This window comes from Spermophilus citellus (assembly GCF_964194105.1).
Source record: "Spermophilus citellus genome assembly, chromosome: 1".
Taxonomy (NCBI): domain Eukaryota; kingdom Metazoa; phylum Chordata; class Mammalia; order Rodentia; family Sciuridae; genus Spermophilus; species Spermophilus citellus.
In genome coordinates this window covers 214533234-214556031 of record NC_138182.1, presented here as the reverse complement: position 1 = coordinate 214556031, position 22798 = coordinate 214533234, and the positions used below count along the sequence as shown (strand labels likewise).

Below are 22798 nucleotides of genomic sequence, written 5' to 3'. Positions count from 1 at the left end.
GAGTGCATTTTTCTTATAATATTTCCAGGACCACTTGCTGTCTGTCTCAAGCTATCTCTGAAGGTTGGACAGTTGTGCATGATCAAGTCCTCTACAGTTGGTCTTTTCTGGAACCAGACAAATGCTGGTCCTAAAACTTTAGGTGTGGCTTTCCTTATACTGCAAATCAGCTGCAAAGAGATAAAAACCTGCTTTGAGCAGATACAACATTCCCTTGAGGAGGTGAGGAAGATGGGAGAGGGCAGCTTAAGATTCCCAGGCTTTTCTAAGCCAGTGGAGTTTGGCAAGATTTCCCCCTTTCTTTGCTCTGCCTTAGTTTGCCTTAGCTTCTGGGAATGCCAAATTCAAGATGAAGAGGACACATTATTCCTTTCACTTGCCCCATTTGGTGTATGTTTGCCCATGTTTGGGGAGAAGAGTGATGGAATTTTTTTAAAAGAATTTTAAGCAAAGATTGGAAGGTTTTGCTGGAAGATAGTCAAGTATACATAAATGAAGAGGAAAAGAATAAATAAGAGCTAGAGCTAAAAATAATTTCAGATTGTTAATCATTACAAAGATGATTAATTTTTAAGAAGATAAAAGAGCAGATAAGATTCTGGGTAGCTATATCATCATAGCATTTTTGAGACCACAATTTCCAGTCACTAGATATTACCAGAAGAGTTAATTAGCCCAAACTGTGGCTGCTAGTTGCTTTAGCTGTCTTCAACTTGAAGAGTGTGTGTGTGTGTGTGTGTGTGTGTGTGTGTATATATATATATATATATATATATATATATATATATATATATATATATGCTTTAAAGCTAATTAGGATACACCTGGGACTCATAGCTAAGGCTAATACAGTTTCTATTCAGAAGGTTATTTTCTTATATACCAAAATTTTAAAAAGAAAAAATGTCAGGGAGAAAAAAACAATCTATAGATTTAGGGGAAAAATTGTGTAACCATATAAACTATGTAGAGCACAAAGCCAAATAAGCTTTGGCTAGATTTGAATGACATGTGCTTTATTTGAAAGAAGGGAGGTGTTTCCAGATGTGGATGAGAGAATACCTTTCTCCTTCATGTTCATCATCAGCTTCAGCACAAAAGTGGCATTGCTGGCTGGTAATCTGGAAATGGCCTCTTTGCATTTTACAGAACTGTAGAAGAGGTTCAACAGTTGTAAAGGTAGAAGGGCACAAAGCAGCTTGGATCTCACAACAAAAGAAACCAAAAGAAGAAAAATAGATGTGTAACCTGGGACCATGGGATCTGCTCCTTGTATCTGTTAGACAGAGATGCAAATGTATTTTTAGTCTCAAAAAAAAAAAAAAATCAGTTCTTCCCCTCTCTCCAGTCCATGGCCTTAGAATATCTACAGGCCATTTTGAAAAGGCTTGGAAATATTTTTCAATCTTCCAGATACAAGGATTGTTTATTTTTTAGGATTCATAAAGAAAAGAAACTTCCCTCAAAACTTCATAGGCTGGTGGTTCTGTTCCTCCCAGGCTTTTCTGGGTAATATTCCCCAGATTAAAGTTTAATAGAAGTGGAGAAGGAAAAAAATCTAGTGCATAACTGGAATGAAGTTATTACATCCTTTCTGATTCAAGTGAAAAGTTACCCTGAGTTTAAACATCTTTTTTTTTGTGTGTCCAGAGGAGCAATGTACCCAGGATGAGGGTAGGTGTTCATTGAGATCTCCTGCCTGTCATCTAGAAGATGCTAAAGCTGATTCCAGTTGAATTCTCTTAAAGAATATAATTTGCTTGCTACAAATCGATGCTTTACAACAGGCTGGAGCTGAAGAGATTTGGGAGAAATGTGTCATATTTTCCCCATTTTCAGAAAACACACAAGTCCTAGAGTCCACTATTCAGAGAAATATAAAATGAGGAATAATGGTGGACATATAAAGCTAGAAATGTTGGTTTGTGAAGGGCAGAGTCTCTTAGCATTTGGGTCCCTTTTCTTCCAGTTTTCACGATCTTCTCACCACCCATGAGATGCCAGATGGCCTCCCATGTTGCTGCACTGTAGTAAGGAAGGAAAAACCCTAGGCTATGCTGGACAATGCTACACTGTCAAACCCTTTGGCTTGGGTGAGCAGTCAGCTTGTATATAGTTGAATTTCCCCAAGGGGGAGTTGGGGAAGCCAGGGTGTATTTATCAGCTCTATCTTTTCTTCTCTCCTCACTGCCCCACCCCACAAGAGGGCATGTGGTTGCTCCCTGGCTCAGAGAATGCTTGGTTGTGGGGGACCACCCAGGCTGCCTGGCCTGTGACCACTGTCGTCACCACAGTAGAGGCAGCAGGGAGAATGGAGCTGACTTTGAAGTTCAGGGATGAGAGGACCAAGGTTATTTTGGGTTTGAACTGAGGTAGGTTACACTTTGTGTAACCTCTCCACAAATACTACATACAGGGACATCAGACTACATAAATTATATTAAAAAAGAAACAAACACTTATACATCAAAAAGCAATCTTCAGTGTAGGTGCACAACACCTAATTTTTTTTTTCTTGCTGCTGCAGGAGGTGGTGGTGGCAGAGGGGGAGGGGTTAGTTACTGGTTGCTTGTTTGTGAAACTTCAGTTCCTTGGGCGGCCTCAGAAGATAGTGAGTGATCAATTGTTTAGGCACATGCTGGCTGGTCTTTGCATATTTCAATGATGTGAAGGTTTCTGAATTTATGAAAGTGGTAATGTTAACTTGCCAGGCCTCAAGATATGGCAGAACATCCTGCGAACCTTCAGCAATTTGAGCATAGTTGACAGAATCAAGGGCCACCATTGACTGGTTCTGTGACTACAGAGAAATTCTAACTTTCCTGCCTCAATTCCCTTATTTGTAAAATGGAACTAATGCTAGGTACTTTGGAGTGCTATTGTGAAGACTGAGTGACATACTGTGCATACAGCCCTAAGCACAGAGACTGGTTAATAGAACCAGTGGAGAAATATGATTCTTCTTCCTTGTTAGGTAAGTAGCTTTATTATTATATGAAGCCTTCTGTGAGGATGGCTCTTAATATGTGGAAGTCACTGAAAGTCCAGCCAAGCTTGAGTCCAACCAAAGGGATATGGTTTGGCTCCATTTTCTAAGTGCTGAGCCAAACCATCAAGAAGGAATTGAACACATATTAGGAGAAAAAAATATTAAGTGATGAGGTGGGTGTGACTGAGACCATGAAGAATCAATGCCACAATATTATTATTGGTTTGGCTCTTCCTCATTTATAAACATTGAGCCTGGTTGAGTGGCTCAATTTCAGCCCCATTGACAGGTTCTTCATTTTCCTTTTAAAATCTTGGGCATCTTAAGAAAAAGTTTTACACAGGTTTTTACTCCATTTTTGTTAGCCTGCGTGGAGCATACACACTCTATATCCTCATCCTGTGTTGTCTCAAGCAACTCCGGGGTTCTAATCTAATAAGCATTGAGTTTTTCAAATCAAATACACTTTGAGATTAAATTAGATAACAAGTAATAAAATGGCTTGATCGCATTGTACCAGGAGCTTGGAGAACAGAAGCTTGGCCCTGTTCTTCAATCTGTTCCCAGAATCTGTGCTCCCTGAGCTTAGTTGTGGCCATCAACAAAGGGATCCTTTGTACTCATTTAGGTTCTTTGAGGTATCACAATTTCTTAGTAAAAGAAACTCTAACATACAACTTAGAGAAGAAACATTGGGTTTGTGTTACCTTGATCTTGAACCCCTTCTAGGACTATGCTCACATTTTTAGATAAATAGTTTGAAAATTAGTTTGGGAACACAGAGGTAACAAAGACCCTGCCTTTGTAGGAAAGTGAGGCAATGTTTCTGACCAGTGAAGAAATCTGATGGGACGGAGGTGGGTCAGAGAAGAGACAGGGAAGACCCAATGCTACACTGAGAAATTTTAAAAAAATTAAAACATATTTTTCTGCAATATTTTTTAAATGCCTTTAGTCAAATTTCTTTCATTTTTAACACTTTCTCTCTGATGTCCAGAGGATTTATACCCAATCTCTGTGAATAGATTTTTCTGAAGGCAGGTCTATTATATTTGTGCTTGTACAGTGCCTAGTTTAGTTCCTAGTTTTGTGCTGGTATTTATTGAATTCTGTAATAACTTAACAGATAAAACAACCTTTTCACTCATCACAAACACAGTCTCTCTGAATTATTCTGGGATTTTGTCCCTATCCATCAGTCTTTGAATTATGAACAAACTGAAATATTTTAGGTGCTTGGTTTTGTATTTTAGTCTCTTCTACTTATACTTCTCGTCTGTTTTAACACCACTCTTGACAAGCAAAAACCTTGTTATCTAACCATACTTCTCCTTTTGAAAGAATCACAGCTTTCTTCAAATCTTTTGTTTTTATTTTTAGAAGTGATTTTACATATCAGGTAACCTGTTAGTATCAGGCCAAATCATCCATCTTGTTTCATTTTAGAAAAATGTAGCACCATGTAGCACCTTGCTGCCAAAACATGGCTTTCATGCTGTTCCATGGCAGTACCCACCAAGGGGAGAAGATGTACTCAATTGCTAATGCTCCACCAGGACTCCTGACAAAGGAATTTCATTTTGCCCACTTTAAATTGGATGCTACCAAACTCCTACCAGCAGCATTACAGTGGCCACTGCTTATGCTTCAGAATTGCTATGTGGTTAGGTCCAGCTTTCTTTTTAATACCCACTGGGTCATTCTTGATTGTTGGTTTGTATGTGGGAGGCAAGGCCAGACACTGAGTGTCAAGGTGAGGCCCTCTGCCATTTGTGCAGGGAAATTGCTGCCACATAAAGGTAGGGCAGGAAGCCAGGGTCTGTCCCAAATCTTTTGGACAATTTGTCCCCCTCTTGTGTCCACGTGCACTTATGCTAGAGCAAGAGAATTGCATTCCTGGAACATGCATCCCCAACTCACAAGTTGAAAGCCAAACATTTTTTAATGCTGCATGAAGTCATGTTTTGTAACCAGCTTTTCTACAGGAATTCAACCAAATAGAAAAGCTTTCTTAACTCAGTGGTATATTTAAGGTTATAAGTCTAAGTTAGGAGTAAATGTTTGCATTAAATCTAGTCATGTCCTCTTGAGTGTACAGAATTTAAATGGGTACAATTAGTTCAGTGCTCATTACATGTTCCTGTTCAAACTGATAAGAACTACCAGCTGTTGGTAGAGTCTTTAAAAAAGGTTGGCAAAATTCTAAATTCATGGCAGAAATGCCCCAGAAATATGATGAAGACCAACCAGATCAAGGATCTTTGATTCCAATTTATTATGGACTAGCCATGTTAAGTACAGACTTAGTACTTGAGAGGATATTAATTACAAAGAGAATTATATATAACAATCACTAAAAAGGGTTATACTATACAGAATAACTGGTTAACAAACTCAGCCATTGAATTGATTCAACCCTATCAACCATTTACATGTAAAAATAATAATCCTCCTGTTTGAAAAATCAGAATTTTAATTTGGGAATTTAAGAACTGAATGTCCAAAGTGAAGTGAGAAGTATCTCTTTAGCAAAGAAATCAGACAATCAATATTCATTATCATTGTGACCAACGTTTCCATATTTTGGCGTTTTGATTTTAAAAAGATAAAAATAATAATTGGATGGACTACATTAGTGGCATGATCTTCATAAGCATGACCATGGTGAGAATTTCTGCTACTCATAAAGAATAATTTCCCTTGCCTTCCCCCTGTTTTGTCTCATATGAATTTTGATTATGTCCATTGCTATGATTTTTATTTTATTTGCAGACTTTATATATTTATTACATAATTTCCATAGAGAAACCTTTTTATTTTTCCAAAAAAATAGAAATGTGCATGTTCTTGGATGGAAAAGGGAGCCCTAGAAGCAGATAATTGACATACATCGTAAGAACTCATGACATTGAGAATTTACCAAAATGTGGTCATCCTCCTCATGAGGTCTGGTAGTGAGAGTTGTAGGTCACAGTGTCTATGTTCCATGTCCTTATGTTCCTGCAACAATAGTCACCTAGTGTGTACACCAGAAATATAAAGATGATTTCATATGCTCACATCTACTGTATGAGATGGGACTAATAATCCTCCATTTTATTACTGAGTGTTCTTGGGCTCATTATCTTCTTCAAATTTGCACAGCTAACGAAATGTAAGAGCTAAGATTCTAAACTTGGGCTCTTTGACTTCAAACCATTATTATTGCATACATTTCAAGGAATGTATCTTCCTTGAAGAAATTCTGAACTTAAAGAAGATCAATGTGAGATTATGCTTAGTGGGGGCAGATCTATTTCTACTATGAAACCTCCCATAAACATAGGTAAAACTTCTCCATTGGGTCAGTTTTGTAGAGTCATACCATTTCAGCATTGAAAAGGGCCTGAAGGTCCTTTAGCTCAGCACCCAAGGCATCAACCTATGCCTGATGCTTCTTGTGTTGGTTTGGGACAGTGCATTTCTTCTCAGTGCAGCTAAATTACTAGAAAGTTCTTCATATTCAACCAGATGGCATCCCATGGTACTTCCTTGTAGAATGAGGCTGATTCACCCTCTGCATGAAGGTCTTTCAAGTAAGTGAAAGTGTTTATGAATTTCCTCTATTTATTTTTCTAACCAGTCTCAGTGTTTTCAATTGCACTGTACAGAATATGGTTGTGTTTCCCTCATATGCTGTATTATCATCCCTGAATGCCATTTACTCTTCTCAGGTAGGATTGGGATCTAAGTACCATATATCCAGGATTGATTTAACCAATGCAGACTAGAGTGGGAACATCACCTAAGAATTTCAGACAATGTTTAACTGAAGTTGCATTCTGCACCCACTTTAAAGTTTCATGACTTAATTCTTCCTGTTGCCATTCCTTCACCTCAACAAAGGTGGATATCAGAAGCTAGCCAAAATCTAGAACAGCTTCAGAAAAACATCCTCAGGGAAGAAAGTCAAAGTAGACCTATCTGTTCCCAGGAAATGGACAAAGAGGCAGAGGGGCAATTTTTAGCAGAGCAGGTGCTTGTTACATTACAGGGAAAGAAAATTTTTATTAAATTAAGTTGGCCCTATGTACTTGTACCTAAGTTTTAGTGGGGAATAAGATGTATGGAGTGGTTGGTGAGAAGTGAATGAATAGAAATCATTATATTCCCCCTAGAGGTCAGAGACATATTGAGAGACAGAGGCAGTTTTTCTTCCAGTATTCTGATTTCAATGTAGGATAAGTGATCTTACTCATGTATCATTTCTTGCAGTATATAATTCACCATGACCAGGATGAATTTGTTGTACATAGGCAACAACCTTCTAACTCACCATGCATATAGGTATATGGGAATCTAGGATGGAGCTCAATGAGTTGTTTCTTCCATGTTCATATTCAGAGGGTGAGAAATATATTATGTATACCCTTTGGAACACATTCGTGGGTTTTATTGCAATGCCAATGAATTTACTATTCTTTTTGTGAAAATGTAAGATGATACAAGCTAATTTTTAAAAGTATAAATTGAGTACACAAAGAGTAAATTATGCTCCACTTCAATTAGTAGAGTAGTTATAAAATTTTAATGAAATTATAATCAGGTGTTCAGTTGTTGAATTCATTTTAGATACTTATAATTGACAATTGTAGGGTATTCAGTTATCTCTGGATCAGATTTGAATTAGTGACCCAGTTGAAAAAGTTTACTATTCATGAAGCATATCATTGTATTTATATTTCTAATACATTTACAATAAAATAAGTCATATTTTACATTTTAAAAAAATTTTAATCCTTTGTAACAGGATGTATCTTTCAACACTATAAGAATAAACAGAAGAAAAATATTTAGAATTTGAATTTGATATGTAAACAATCCCATACCTTTTATATATTTCACACACACACACACACACACACACACACACACACACAATCTCTTTCAAGATTTTTTAAGAGAAGAGATAGAAAGGCATATAATCACCTGTTTAAATTGACAAATTCCAGTTTTTTTATATAAATGTAAAATAATTGGGGCCATTGAAAAATAAAGAATCATTTTCCAGGATAAAAATATATTATTTTCCAGGTATTATCCTGGAAAATACCTGCAATGTCTCCTCATCTGCTTTCCCCCCGAAAATGTCCATATTTCCTGCCTTCTCAAAATAAATCAAACTCATCAATTCTGTGCACAAGTACCCATGATAGAAAAATCCTGAAAGAGAAAATTCTTGGAAGACATGGAACAAAGAGAGAGAAGAGACTTTAATTTATTAAAAGTCTTCAGAATTCAGGTATGAGGCCTCTCTTTTTTTGCTGTTCTCTTATAGGTCTCTGAGTCCACTGGCAACAGGGAAATCTTCAGTGTTTCCACACATGCAGACTGCTGAAAATCCTATACCTTTGTCTTTTAGAAAGAAGTAAACTAATTATAAGAGTGATCCTTTCAGAGAACCTCCTCTTGGAAGACTTTTAAAGGGCTCCAAATTAAGCCATATCCATTTTCTGGATCCCTGAAGTGGCTCAGGCAAGTAAAGAGGCATTTGTGCTTTTTAATATCTAAGATTCTAAGGGAAGAGAAGAGTGGGGAGGGCAACAGCAGACGAATTATGAGAATGACCAATGGTGGAACATCTCTTTAATTCCAAACACATTCTATTTTACTTTGTATCTTTCAACTTCAAAAAATAAAAGTATAACCATGTTTTTTAAAAAAGATATTTTTTTCTTTATTAATATTAAGTATTTGATTTCTGAGTATGGATTCATCATTCATTAGTTCTAGTATTAGGTTACAATCGAATTTACAAATTCAAAAATACAAGAAAGTTTAACTATGTTGCTCAAGGCCTTGTGTTTGCAAGTTAGGGTATGCTCTAAATTTTCTTTGTCTGTTGTACTGGAAAATGATGCTGTTCTGTAAGAATTTGTTCATATTTTGAATTTAAACATTTTGCTTGTCAGTTGAGAATGTTTAATCTATATCCACTCATATAATATAAAGTGTAAAATTAAAGCAAAATCTCATAAAATTTAGAACAAAGTAATATATTTCGATCTTCCAAGAGATTCTGATTTTGAAAAAAAAAAAAAACCCAAACTGAACAAATAGATAATTACTTGATAGCCTTAGCTCTAAAATGTGTCTGACAAGTTGTTTTTATTTGTTTAGTCTTCAGAAATCATATCCATGTTTTCTGCTCTTCAAAGTCTTTAGCAAAATGAATCAAAGCTACTCTGTACCCAAAGCTAACACCAGTGTTGTCTTTTTTTTTTTTTTTTAACTTTTCAGGGCTTTACCTCAAGTGCTATGCAGTAAATTTACAGGGAAAGAAAATTTTTATTAAATTATAACTGAGAGAAGCTGATTTTTTTTTACATAGCAAACAAAAAATTCCTTCATGAAAGGCTATAAAACCCATATTATTTACCAGAGAGACCTTTCCTGTCTCCCAAGTAAACACTTACAGTGTGTAGACTTGTGTAAATACATATTTAGGAGTGGCTAAATATGGCGAGGTATTTTTAAAGGCATATTTACAAAGCTGAATACATATATTGGCTTTTTGGTATGTGTAAACTATGTATACTGCCTTGCTGTCTATTCAGAATTCTAGCAGGACTCTGATAGATATACATGGGATATACTGACTGAATTTCAAAGCATTCATCTTTAATCAAAATTACTAAGGACAGGTCCTTAAATTATTTCAAAAGGGTGAAAAGTCTGAACTAATGAATTCAAAGCTTTTTTTCCCAGTTTGACTTAAGGAAAACAGTTTCAGAAACCGGGGAATCATTCATGGAAGTCAATCTGTTTTCTGAACATCTTTGTGTATAAAATAACCATCATTTCCCATTCATGTCAGAATAATGTATTACTAAATACTCGAGGATATAGTCCAAATGATAAATGGATCAACTAGGAAATTTTAGTTCAGGGAGAAATACCATTAAGCCTTTGAACAAATACCTTTAAAAACATATAAAAATGTAAGTAATAAAAATTTGTTTGTTGTTAATGTAGTGGCAGGAACCTGCCACTGATAATGAACTGAAAGTCTGTTTAGAAGATTCATAATGTGTGTGTGCAGCTTCTCTTCTTGGGCACCATGTCCTCTGTGAGGAAAAGAATGGAGTGGGAAGGGAGAGGTTACCAATGATGGAAAAACCCTACTTGTGTCTTCTTCCAGTCTATTATTCCTCAGAATGAATGAGGATACAATCTTGCAACAGTCCTTTTTAAGAGGGAGACAGGAGAAGTTGAGAGTCCAAATAACTCTAGAGCTTTGACTCTCTTAACAGCCTTTGGCTCAGAAGTCTAAATGATGCCTTTATTCCACTTCTAATGCAGTATGCAGCTATATCAAAATTCTCTCAATATTTTGCAATGAGATAATTGAAAATCTTTTTATGGTAAACCATATGGGGACAAAGAATATTTATTCAGTTAAATGATTTTTTCCATTAAAATGTACACTGGGCTGAATTTTTTAACTTTACAAAATTATACATCATATGTACTGATTTTTTCCAAGGTATAAACACCAAAAACTTTGATTAAACATTTTGGGCTCTAAAACTTTAAATATCATTGTAACTTCAAATTGTCTTATGCTGGCATGGTATTATAATGCCTCTGGAATGCAAGAACTTCTTATGTGAATGTGACATGGTTTTAGCTTTAACTGTGAAAGGGTATAGTCTATACATACTATTAATATCAGGGTCTGAGACGAGCAATACAAACCTTCCCAGCAAGAGACAATCCTCTTTTAAAAAACTTTTAAGGTACAAGCAGGCACAGTACCATTTTTATTGGTTTATCCCACCCTTAATTTTATTCTGTGGCTAAGTATCTCATTTCCATGTAAACTTCCACTAGGAACACAAATTGCTGACACCACATCTACTGACAGCAATGCCACAACATAAATTATGCCAAGAAAATGCTGCTTTGGGTGGGGGGGTGGCAGGAGAGGGGAGAACTAAGCTAGATAAAAAGCCACTGTGCTACAGGCCAGCCTGCAACCCTGTCCCGCTGACCACTGATAAAATTTATCACTGGGCCACATACGGGAAGGCAGCTTAAAGAGGAGTCGTCTGTGGTAAACCGTGTAACAGCAAAACAGCTAATGGAGCATTATTACTTTATTGGAAAGCAATATCTCTGATGCTTCACTTTTCTAGCCTTAGCAAGAGTATGAATTGTTCTATATGCAGGAGAGCTGATAGGGAGAAAAGGTCACTGGAACTCTGAATGATGACAATGCACATCTTCAGAGCTCACCAGTCCACCACTCTCAATTTAGGACTCCTAGCAAGGAGAGTGGTAAATGAGTTCCAACAAATAAAAACCAATCTGAATCTTCATTCTTGGAAGAAATGGTTTGCTGATCTATAATGTTAAAGGTATCTGTGCCAAGAAGCAATGTTGCAAACTTACTGGCTAATTATTGTTGTCATAATTCTGTTCTGGATTTAACATGAAGTAAAAATACTCAAAATTCACAAATAAAGGGAGTCTTATTATCTAAGAAATTTAAAATTTTCATCATTGGATAGGACTTATTTATTCTTTAGGAGTTGAAATAAATGGATAAATTTTCACATGATTTGGACAATGATACTTGGGTATTTAGAATGGTTTTAAATAGAAGTGAACAGCATACCAGAGATTTTGCTGCTCTTGTCATTTTTGCTATCCACAAGCCATACTCTGAAACACATGTACATGTTCATGCAAGGTGCACATGTATTCTGTCCCTACTACGTAATATATATCGGACTTCTGAACTCTGCCCATTCCTGCATGTTCACTGAAAAAGTCAGATGGTTTGGGTAGATTGCCTCCAGCTAATGTCAGAAAAACTGCACTTCTACCTAATGGGTTACTTTATGCTAAGCCTGAGAATGGCCAAGGACATTAGTGGGAGAGCAGGGTTTTCATTTTATCGCCAACCTGGGAACTCAGGCTTTCATAAGAATCTTCTTTTATTCTTGCTCAAGTTCATTGCCATTGCCATATTTGTATTACCTCTTCATGAAATTCCTTTGTACACCTAGCCTTTACAGTTCCTTCAGTTAATATTTTTTGTTTTCTACAAATCACTTAAAGTAGTATTTTATTGCATTTTCCCTAAATACGCCTCCTATAAATTCTTTAAGGAGATTATTTAAATAACTAAATCAACAGGATCTGATGGACAATAATAGTTACTCTATTATTGAATGCCTAGCATATGCTAGATCCTGTTTAGGAGCTTTCTATATGTTAACTCACAATCCTTAAAAGCTACATGAAAATAGTCTTAATTTTTTTCAATTTATGAAAAAGAAGTTTGAGATTTAGAGAAGTTGGTACAATTTATTCCTGGTCACAATGGCTGGCAGACTTGCTCATTGTAATATAATATTTTGTATTGTCTATGCAGATAAAAGATGTTTCTCAATATTTCAGACTATAGAAAGCATAAAATAGGCCTTTTTTATTTGACCTTCATGGGCACAAAGATCACCATATATTACTGTGTGCATGGAGGTATAGATTACCTGTTGCCTTTTAAGATTAACTAAAGGATGTTCAAGTTTTTTAACCCTCTTTGGGTCTCAGTTGCCTTAAGTGTAAAACATAGTTCTTTTTATTTTTATTTATTTATTTTTTATTGTTGGTTGTTCAAAACATTACATGGTTCTTGACATATCATATTTCACACTTTGATTCAAGTGGGTTATGAACTCCCATTTTTACCCCATATACAGATTGCAGAATCACATCGGTTACACTTCCATTGATTTACATATTGCCATACTAGTGTCTGTTGTATTCTGCTGCCTTTCCTATCCTCTACTATCCCCCCTCCCCTCCCCTCCCCTCACCTCTTCTCTCTCTACCCCCTCTACTGTAATTCATTTCTCCCCCTTGTATTATTTTTCCTTTTTCCCTCACTTCCTCTTGTATGTAATTTTGTATAACCCTGAGGGTCTCCTTCCATTTCCATGCAATTTCCCTTCTCTCTCGCTTTCCCTCCCACCTCTCATCCCTGTTTAATGTTAATCTTCTTCTCATGCTCTTCGTCCCTATCTGTTCTTAGTTACTCTCCTTATATCAAAGAAGACATTTGGCATTTGTTTTTTAGGGATTGGCTGGCTTCACTTAGCATAATCTGCTCTAATGCCATCCATTTCCCTCCAAATTCTATGATTTTGCCATTTTTTAATGCAGACTAATACTCCATTGTGTATAAATGCCACATTTTTTTTTATCCATTCATCTATTGAAGGGCATCTAGGTTGGTTCCACAGTCTTGCTATTGTGAATTGTGCTGCTATGAACATCGATGTAGCAGTGTCCCTGTAGCATGCTCTTTTTAGGTCTTTAGGGAATAGACCGAGAAGGGGAATAGCTGGGTCAAATGGTGGTTCCATTCCCAGCTTTCCAAGAAATCTCCATACTGCTTTCCAAATTGGTTGCACCAATTTGCAGTCCCACCAACAATGAACAAGTGTACCCTTTTCCCCACATCCTCGCCAGCACTTGTTGTTGTTTGACTTCCTAATGGCTGCCAATCTTACTGGAGTGAGATGGTATCTTAGGGTGGTTTTGATTTGCATTTCTCTGACTGCTAGCGATGTTGAGCATTTTTTCATGTACTTAAAACATAGTTCTTTAACAGCAAGGGAAGAGGGATGGATAAGTTGGCCTCAATGGATTCCTTCCATGTTTTAATATGCTGCTGATAAAATGACAAAAAATCACATCCGTGTTAGCATACAGGCCGAGCCACCAAAATCTGCTTCAGTCTCTGACACTGATCTTGCTACTGAAGTTAACAGTACAATGCAATTTTTAAAAAGTTGTTTTATATATATATATATATATCAACAAAGCAATCGAGGGAGAAAAAAGAAAAATATATAACCTGCCAAGAATAGCCATTATGATGGAGTCAGCACTAGCTGGTTCTGGAGTCTCGGTCAGCGTGCTCATCCAGAATCTTTAAGAGTCTCTGTTTAGAAAATTGAAGATGAGATTGATGATGGAACATCATAATGATGGATTATTAATCGTCTCTAAAGAGTGAAGAATGTAGACTTTGGGGTACCTGTTTTCTGGTTGCATGTATTGTTTTTAGAAAAACAAAGTCTTATGCCAGACTTTTATTATGAGAACTAATACCAATTTAGGATTCTGAAGAAGGATTCTAATAGATGATATTGATGGCTATTACTGAAAAGCCAAGGCAGATGAAAACTTAGAGGCAAGAAGTTTAAATATGAATCTCTCATTTATCTAAAGCTAGCATACAACACATTTCTCCTCTTTTCCCACATTCTCATGTTCATTGTGTTCTTTTACACTCCTCTGTCACCTTGGCTTGATACCCAGGACTTTAGTCTTTATCAGCCAAAAAAGAAAAGGATAGGAAATAGAGTGAAAATATGCATTTAGTGAGGATTCCTGACTCTGGAATGATAATAGTATAGGGGATGATTTTATATGGTCCCTGATAACATAAAGGCCTGGTAAATACTAGTAAATTCTCCATGCATCCTGGGCAAGTAGTGAAAGCCCATGTAAGGCAGATGTCCACTGGGTCATTGTCCTTGAATCTAACATTCATTACCTTAATCAGAGGATTTAGGTTCAGATAACATTTGATTACATAACCACAGTAACAATAATGAGAATTTGATATTTAAGAGGAGATAGGTTAAGACAAATAGGGGGAGAGAAGTGATTAAAAACAATAGAAAAAGTACAAAAAGAAAAGAAGACCATAACAACTTAGTATTAGTAGTGGAAAAATGAATCATGGAGGTGTTCCTCAGTTTATTATATTAGCATTTTTTTTGCAATACTTCTTGGCTTTATTTCTTTCTCTAATGTCTTGTGGATATCCCAGTTATAACACATTCTGAAAATAGAAATAAGGAAAAACCTCTCCCAGCCTCCTTCTCACATTTTCAATATTCTGTGAGTTTGACCCATTTATCACCTGGAGGGATAGTTCTTATTGCTTATGTAAGCAAACTGGAGTCAGCACAGGGGAGCCCTCATATTATCTGTCTCACTCTTCCTTTAATTTGGGAAAGGTAACCTTTGAAAATCAGGTGTTGGATGCTAAAATAAGGTCTGCAGCCAAGCATAGGGCTACAGCCCTTAATGTGTCTTTTGTCAGTGGAAGACAGCACTGTAACCTCTCTCTGAGGTGACATGTGAGACTTCATAGTTAGGAAAGCAGTGAGGTTTGGAACAGTGCCACTTAGGAATCTCAGGGTTGTCCTAGGGACAATGTAACCTCATTTTGACATGGCCAATGTAACATATCAGAATATTGGAACCAAACTTATTTTCTTCCAAAAGTTTGGCTCAACTGAGTATTATTATGCCTTTTGTGGTTAAAAACAAGTCATTGTCTTTCCCAATTTCGTGTTAGTTGTGTCCAGCATCCCTTAAATAATTCTTTATCTAGAGACAAAATAGTGTGTCTTTGGCCAGTCAACAAGACAATAAAGTTCATGGGACTGTCATTGGGAAATTAAATTATGGAAAATGGGCAATTGTGGCCAAAGAAAAATCTTGAGACAATTGCAAACATTATTGGTTTCTTTTTTGGAAATGAAACTTTTTTTTTTTTTTTAAGTGAAGAGACAGAAAGCAGACCACCAAATTGAAAACTGGAATGATAATGGTAATTGAAAAAATGGTCTCCTAAGTTTCCCTAAATTGCTAATCTATCATAATTTTAGTGATTTTATTTAAATATATATTTTTTCCTTTTTTTTAAACTCCAGAGATCATTCTGTGTTTCTAAATCTGATTTTAAAATAGATTTTCTAATTATTAATATCCTCCTACTTGTGCTATAGATCCTGGAAGAATAAGGCATGTAAATAAGAAATACTTGATGTGTTTTCTCATCCAACACAGTGGCTTGTGATACAAGCACTAACAGATAATGAATGTGGCCACACAATACTCCTAAAATATTTGAAAATGAAAATAAAATTATGAAGAAATTCTTCTTTTACTTCATACCATCATTTGTATCTCACTGATATTCTGAAAACTAAACTTTTTTTGACAATTTACATTTAACTAACCTCTCATAGTGGAGCAGTTTGACCTGTTTTAACAATTCGGTTTTAAGATATGTCTGTAAGGAAAATGCTCTCGATCCACAGTGCATGCATATAGTGGATACTTTGTAAAGAAACTAGGAATTTAAAATTAAATGTATGGCAACCATTATTTCAGTGGATTTGCTGGGAAAACTCCGTTTTGGAAATGATTGTTGGAATGATTCTTGAAGTAGTTCCAATTAGTGTTATACATGAATATTAGGTTTAATGAACAACAATGAATAGTGTATTGTTGATAAAACTTAAGATAACAGTACATTGAAAAAAAAGTTCTCCATGTTGCTACCATTGCCATTTGAAATCAACACTTATATTTAAAAAGATTCTTCCATAAGTCATTCATATCTCTTTATATTCAGTCAAACTAGTATTCACCAGATTGCTTGTACCTGATAAGCAGACAGTCTTCCCAGGTGAGGCTTTCTGAAAAAATCACAGCTATTCTTCTGGAATAAATTATTTACATCCCCAGCCTGTACTCCTTCACCTACTGTGCAGGTCTTTGGCCTTGTTCATCAGTTTTTGGCTTTACCTCATACTAGCCTGTGGCTTTTATTAAGTTGTCAGGCCTCTGTGTTGCCACTTTCTCTCCTGGAAAGTGGAAAAAAAAGTATAGCACCTACTTTTTAATATTGTTGTTATGATTGTGTGTGTGTGCATATATTTTGGTAAGACACAAACCCACATGAGTATGTGTATATATGTGCATGTGTTTTTATATAAGCTATCTTAACTTCTCAGTATGAGTTATTGGTATTGTTGATAGCATTTTGACTTCTATATTCCTTTAAGGTCGTGATCTTCCATGTCACCAAATGATCTTAGAATGGACTCCTCTTGGTCCTTCTATGGCTTGACTTCTTAGCCATCTGGGACACTGTAGAGCAATTCCTTTTTCTGAAATTCACTAATCCTATTTCTGTCAAGCTTTCTCTGACATTCTCCCTAGGTTCTTTTTGAGTGCTTTTGTTCTCTCTCATTCTGTAAATGTTATGCTCTTTCATGGCTCAGCGCTTGGCACCCTGCTCTTATTGCTCTACTAATTCTCCTCGACCAATGCCATTTGGTTTTAGAATTTAAATTATCATAAAACCTGCAAAATCATGACCTCTAATTTTATGTCTCCTACCTAGACCTCACTAATGACATCAGACCTCTGTATCTATCTGCCTATTTGGCATTTTCTAACTCATATTCAACATGTTTGAAATTGGACTTGTCAACTTTCCTGTCTGATTTCTCCACCTAGTTGAACGGACTACCATTTACTCAGTTGACATCACATGTGAGGGTTATATATATTTGTTTCCTTCATCCCTCCCACTTACTGATGTGCAATACCAAGTGATATAAATTCTTTGTCTTACGTATTTTCTTTATCATATTTTAGCTATTTTTATGCTAATTGGTCTGTGACCTAAGGTACTATGGTAACTTAATAATTGATTTCTCTACCTCAAGCCCTGCCTTCATTTTTCTACAAAGAAGATAAAGGATGGTTCTATGAAGTAAATCTAATCATGTTCTTCCTTTACTTCAGATTATTCAGTCTCTTTAACGTATGTATAGTCTAGCCTCTATGTCTCCAAATCACCCACCTCCACGGAATTCATGTTTTTCTACCTCTGGCATCTTGCACACACCAACTCCTCTTATTGAAACACTTTCCTAATTTCCTTACCTTTCTCTGGCTCAGCTAAAAAGTATGTGATGCTTTACCACTGAGCCACATCCCCAGCCTATACACACACATACATATAATACGTTATTTTGTTTATATATAATATATATATTAGTAGGGATTGAACTCAAGAGCACTCAATCAATAGGCTATATTTCCAGTCCTTTTTTGTATTTTATTTAGAGTTGCTTAGTGCTTACTGTTGCTGAGGCTGGCTTTGAACTTACAATCCTCTTGCCTCAGCCTCCTGAGCTGTGCCTGGCCATGTTTACTTTTGTCAACCTCATGGTATTATGTTGCCTTGCCTCAGTCCCTTTACCTTTCTTTCTTGATAGTATTTGAAATTCCAATAGGACATGTATTATGTTTATATTTTTTAAGGTTAAATCCATAGCATCTATCTTAATGTCAGTAATTTAGAATGTATAGAATAAAAGTATATAAATATGTGGAGATTAGACCATCAAACTTTTCTAGCAAGAATAACTAAGAAATGGATAAAAGCTCATAATTTGCTTTTCTTAAAAAGAATTTTGGAATGTCATTAAACAATCATTACAAAGGAACTGAGAATTCAATAGGAGGAGTAGAGTTGTTAAAGCACAGAATGATGTGACCAGAATGATTCCCTTTGTAATGACATCTAATAACCTAATCCTGGTGCTAGACCTAGTTCAAATATCTAGACATTGGGAAGCAACTCCACTCTCTACTGACCATAGCCAGGCACATTGTATTTTATTCAGTCAGTTTACTTTAGTAATCAAAGATCTTTATATTTAAATAAGAGAATTTTTATGTTCTGTGTGACTTTTTCATAATAAATTTTTGCATTGTATAGACTATTTTTTTCAGAATATATTTTAAAATAATGAATCATTTACCCCCTTTCCCCCCTACTGCTCCACAAGGGGGAAACTCATTTATATGTTAACTGTCCAATTTTACAATCTTTCATGTTTGTTTGGAACAAAGGCTCTTAAATTGTATAACTTTAAACTACTAGTATTATTTTCCTTAATTGGCTTACCATTTCAAGTGATTTTACTCTCACAATTCCCTCTGAGGTAGATGCCTCTACCTTTTTGCTTGTTTTATCTCCTCCCATCAAACCAAGTTACTAAAGGAGACAGATTTTAAAAACATTAAATGTTTTGAGGAGAATTGCTTAAAAACAGTACAAGGTAAAAATTTCTCACTTCTTTAAGTGGTTTCACCCTCAGGTTTTCCATTTGCTCTCAGAAGGTTTAAAATTATTTTTATTAGTACATTATACATATTATTGAGGTTCATTTTGACATAATTACACAAGCATAGAATTTTATTTACTGCAATTCAATCCCCGGTAGAAGTTTTAAGAATAACTTTTGTCAATTTTTGTTCAGAAAATTTAATGACAAATATAGGACTTGGTCATTTTCATTTGACATATTCTATAACTTAAAAAGAAATGTTAGGTCATGGGCATAAAACAATATATAATCCCTGTTGCTTGATATATATACATGGACATATGTATATATGTGAATACATATATGCAGAAAAGTAATCTCCATTTACTGAATTTGTATATATTTATGGCATGTATGATTTATATATATAATGAATACAGGATGTGTGAATATATATAATCACACATACTATAAATTCTAATTTTTATACATACACATATATTGTATTATCCCAAATAATTTATAACTAATTTTTTAACTAATCTATCTTTTAAATTAAAAAAAAATGTAGTTAATACTCTTGGGAAAATTGGCAATACAAAGGATGTCTGAAAAGAATTTCAATTATAATTTACATTATGTTTTAAAGAAAACCAGGCTGTTTAGTAAGGAAACAAAATTTTTGGCATAATATATTAGGATTTCCTTCAGATAAGAGAAAATACAGTAAAAAGACATTGAATTGTAGGTCTTCAGCTCTAACCACTGTCACGCTGCTCAGATATGCTTCTTAAATCACATAATATTCCTTGACATTTCTTGGACATAGCACACATTTTTATAGTTTGAGAGCTTTGCAAATGTGAGTTATGCTACCTAGTAAGCTTCCATTCTTATTCCAAGATTTTCCTCAAATTTCCTGTGTGCTGTGAAGTTATATCCTTTGGCTTCCATGATACTTTGTAGACATTTCTATTATTACTATATTATGTCACTTTCCTAATTTTTAAATCTTTCTCACTAGGCCCTAGGTACTGTTAGGTGGGGAGCCTGGGAAAAAATGTTTGAAATTCTAAAAAATACATATATTGGCTATAAATCCTGAAAAATCTGCATCTAAACTAATGAATCTTAAAATGCCTATAAAATAATCTCAAGCAAATGCAACTCAACTCATATGTAGATATGCAAGTTATATTTAGTGTGAGAATGTGAGTGCATTTTAATGTTTTATATGATGTCAGGCCGATCTGTAAAACTCTGAATGGCTAGGGCGTGAGAAGTCTTAAATTGGCTCTATGGTCTCACTACACATTGAGAACAAGAAGTGTGTTTTACTTATTTTTATAATCCCAAAGGTCAAAGACAGTCACTGGCATATGGTAAGTACTTAAATGTTGGTAATAAGATGCCTGGAAATTATAAACAACCTGAAAGTATTACATGGCTGAGTAAATGTTTATATCAATACATGTAGCCTGAGAGGCAGTGTTGCCTAGTGGTTAAGAAAATGGCATTGAAATCCAAAGCCTGGATTTGAGTTGTGGTTTTGTTACTTATCAGAGGGGCAATTTAGAGTGAGTCATGTATATCTCTAAGCATAAATTCTCCTCTTCTTCAAAAGGGATAATTGTAGTGATTGCCTTTTAGTTGGATTAAATGAGACAATGTATATTGAACCCCTAGCCTGTTGAATGACATGTGGTGAGTTTCCAATAAAAGTTGGGTTATTGTTATTATCCTTCTTCTACCCTAGGCAAAAGATGGCTCTAACAAAAATGATCACATCCATAGCATTTAAGTCTTTAAATAGCTTTTAGTCTTGTTAGCCCAATTCGAGAAGAGAGACAGAGGTCAAAATGTACAACCTTCTCTTAATTATCAATTCTTAACCAGCAACAGATTGCATACACACGAAAAAAAAATGCTGGAATAAGTCAAAATTTGAGACTCTATGTAAATTTTTCAAAAAGTGGTGGTGATAAAAGCTTTCTTATTCTTGAGATAACATGCATGAAAACAATTTGTGATTCAGGATAGCAATACGGGTATGTCTTTAAGCCAAGTAGCTCTTTGTGACACATTGTCCTTGCTTTCTAAAGTAGGCCTCATCTCACTTTTAATGTGTGAAAGGAGAGATTATTCAACACAGTGGTAGACACATTTTTGTTCTCAAGAACACTGCGATATCATTAATCTTCTGGCATGCCTGCAAAGGCGGGTTATGTGAATGCTAGTCTTTTGCAAGGCTATAAATAAAGTTTAAAGAGAAAAAGAGACAGAAAGAAAAGATGTTTTCCTGAAGCTTCTATTGCCACAGTATGGACCACATTAAGGGCGCAATAATTTACCAGTAATAACACTTTTAAAATCCTCTTTATGGGTTTTCAACATCTGTCTAGAAAAACCCAGCCTAAAAATATAATCTGATCTTGTAATGCAGCTTGCTCAAATTGGGTTATCCTAAACATTCTCTTCACTGAATGATCACATATGACTATTAAGAGCTTATTTCTGGTATAGCAATGCTTTGTCATGTATATCATATGCTTAGCATCCTGTAAGATACTGTTGTACACGTATCTATGCATTAGGATATGTGTGTATGTGTGCATGGGTGTGTGTATGTATGTAGGGTAAGTAATTCCTTGTGGATGGAAAAGCCTCATTGAAAATAACCTTTGCTCTTTGGCTTCTGAAATGTAAAGCACAAAGTTTATATCATTTTTTTACATTAGAAATTTCTTTCTATTTGATAGTATAATAGACCTACCTTGCATAATTATTCATGTTTGAATATATTCTCAGAAACAATGCTTATATACTAAATGCTGTCACAGCAAGCTTATGGATTATTGTTACTATTGTTATAATATTATTATATTACATGGGCTTGGTTTTCTCATCAGATTGGAAGAGCTGATAGCTTTTGGGAGGTCAGATGAGAATCTAGCAAAGTCCTCCCCCTGATGCTTTTTCAGTGAGTGACACTCTTACAGACTTTATAAAAATATCAGGTACAAAGCAATTAACATGACTGTTGTTTAGACTTGTTTTTATTTAAACTTATAGAGCTTAAAATAAAAATGTATTTTTTAAAAACCCAATTTGCTTGTTCTAAAACTAGGGATAGTAGGAACATATCAACATTGTAAAAGCTATATGTTAAACCCTTGGCCAACATCATTCTAATTTTATCTGCTATACACCTTTGGAAGATTTTTTTCCCCATAATGTTTTGGAATTTGCAAATTCCAAACAGCTTGTATGTAACAAGCAAAAGACACTGCTATTTGAACTCTGTTCTATTCAGTTTTTAGGAAGTTTGTTGCTAAGAAAGAGTTGACATTTCTGGCACTTTTTCAGGTTGGGCAAACCTTGAATGTGCTCATATAGCACTCCTGATCCTTCTTACCTGGACTTCTAGAGAGCTCTGATCATTGTGGCTCCTTGTCTTTCCCACTGAACTTTAGAGGCCTCATCTGGGGGTTTGTGATGAGATAATCATTTCTCTACTGGTCTTCAATTCACATGTGGCTCCAGTCTCATGAAATCCACATCTGGGTTGCTCATTATATTCTGTAACAGATTAGGATGAACAGACAGTTTGAATTCCTTATTCAAGAAGCATGCAAGTGGAGTTTCCATGCCATTTGCTCAGGAAGCTAAACAAACAAACAAACAAACAAACAAAAACCCACCAAAATGACCTAACTCTTCTCTTCAAATGGAAAGTTGGATCCTCAGGAGCCATTATGGCCTTTGGGGACTGAATCTTGACTGTTGTGAGGGGCAGTGCTGGTAATTATTATTTTTTTTTTTA

General features: G+C 35.4%; 1 long non-coding RNA gene across 4 annotated transcripts in view; it reads left to right on the top strand.

Moving 5' to 3' along the window:
• LOC308648226 overlaps window positions 1-22798 on the top strand; it is a 159958-nt gene that overhangs the window by 129250 nt on the left and 7910 nt on the right. For 2 of the 4 annotated variants that reach the window (XR_014021786.1, XR_014021789.1), the window contains exons 5-7: window positions 7244-7375; window positions 8063-8270; window positions 8391-8503. The exons of the other annotated variants lie outside the window; for them this stretch is intronic. This is a non-coding gene — a long non-coding RNA (uncharacterized lncRNA). The remainder of the gene's footprint in view (window positions 1-7243; window positions 7376-8062; window positions 8271-8390; window positions 8504-22798) is intronic. 4 annotated transcript variants of the gene reach the window in all.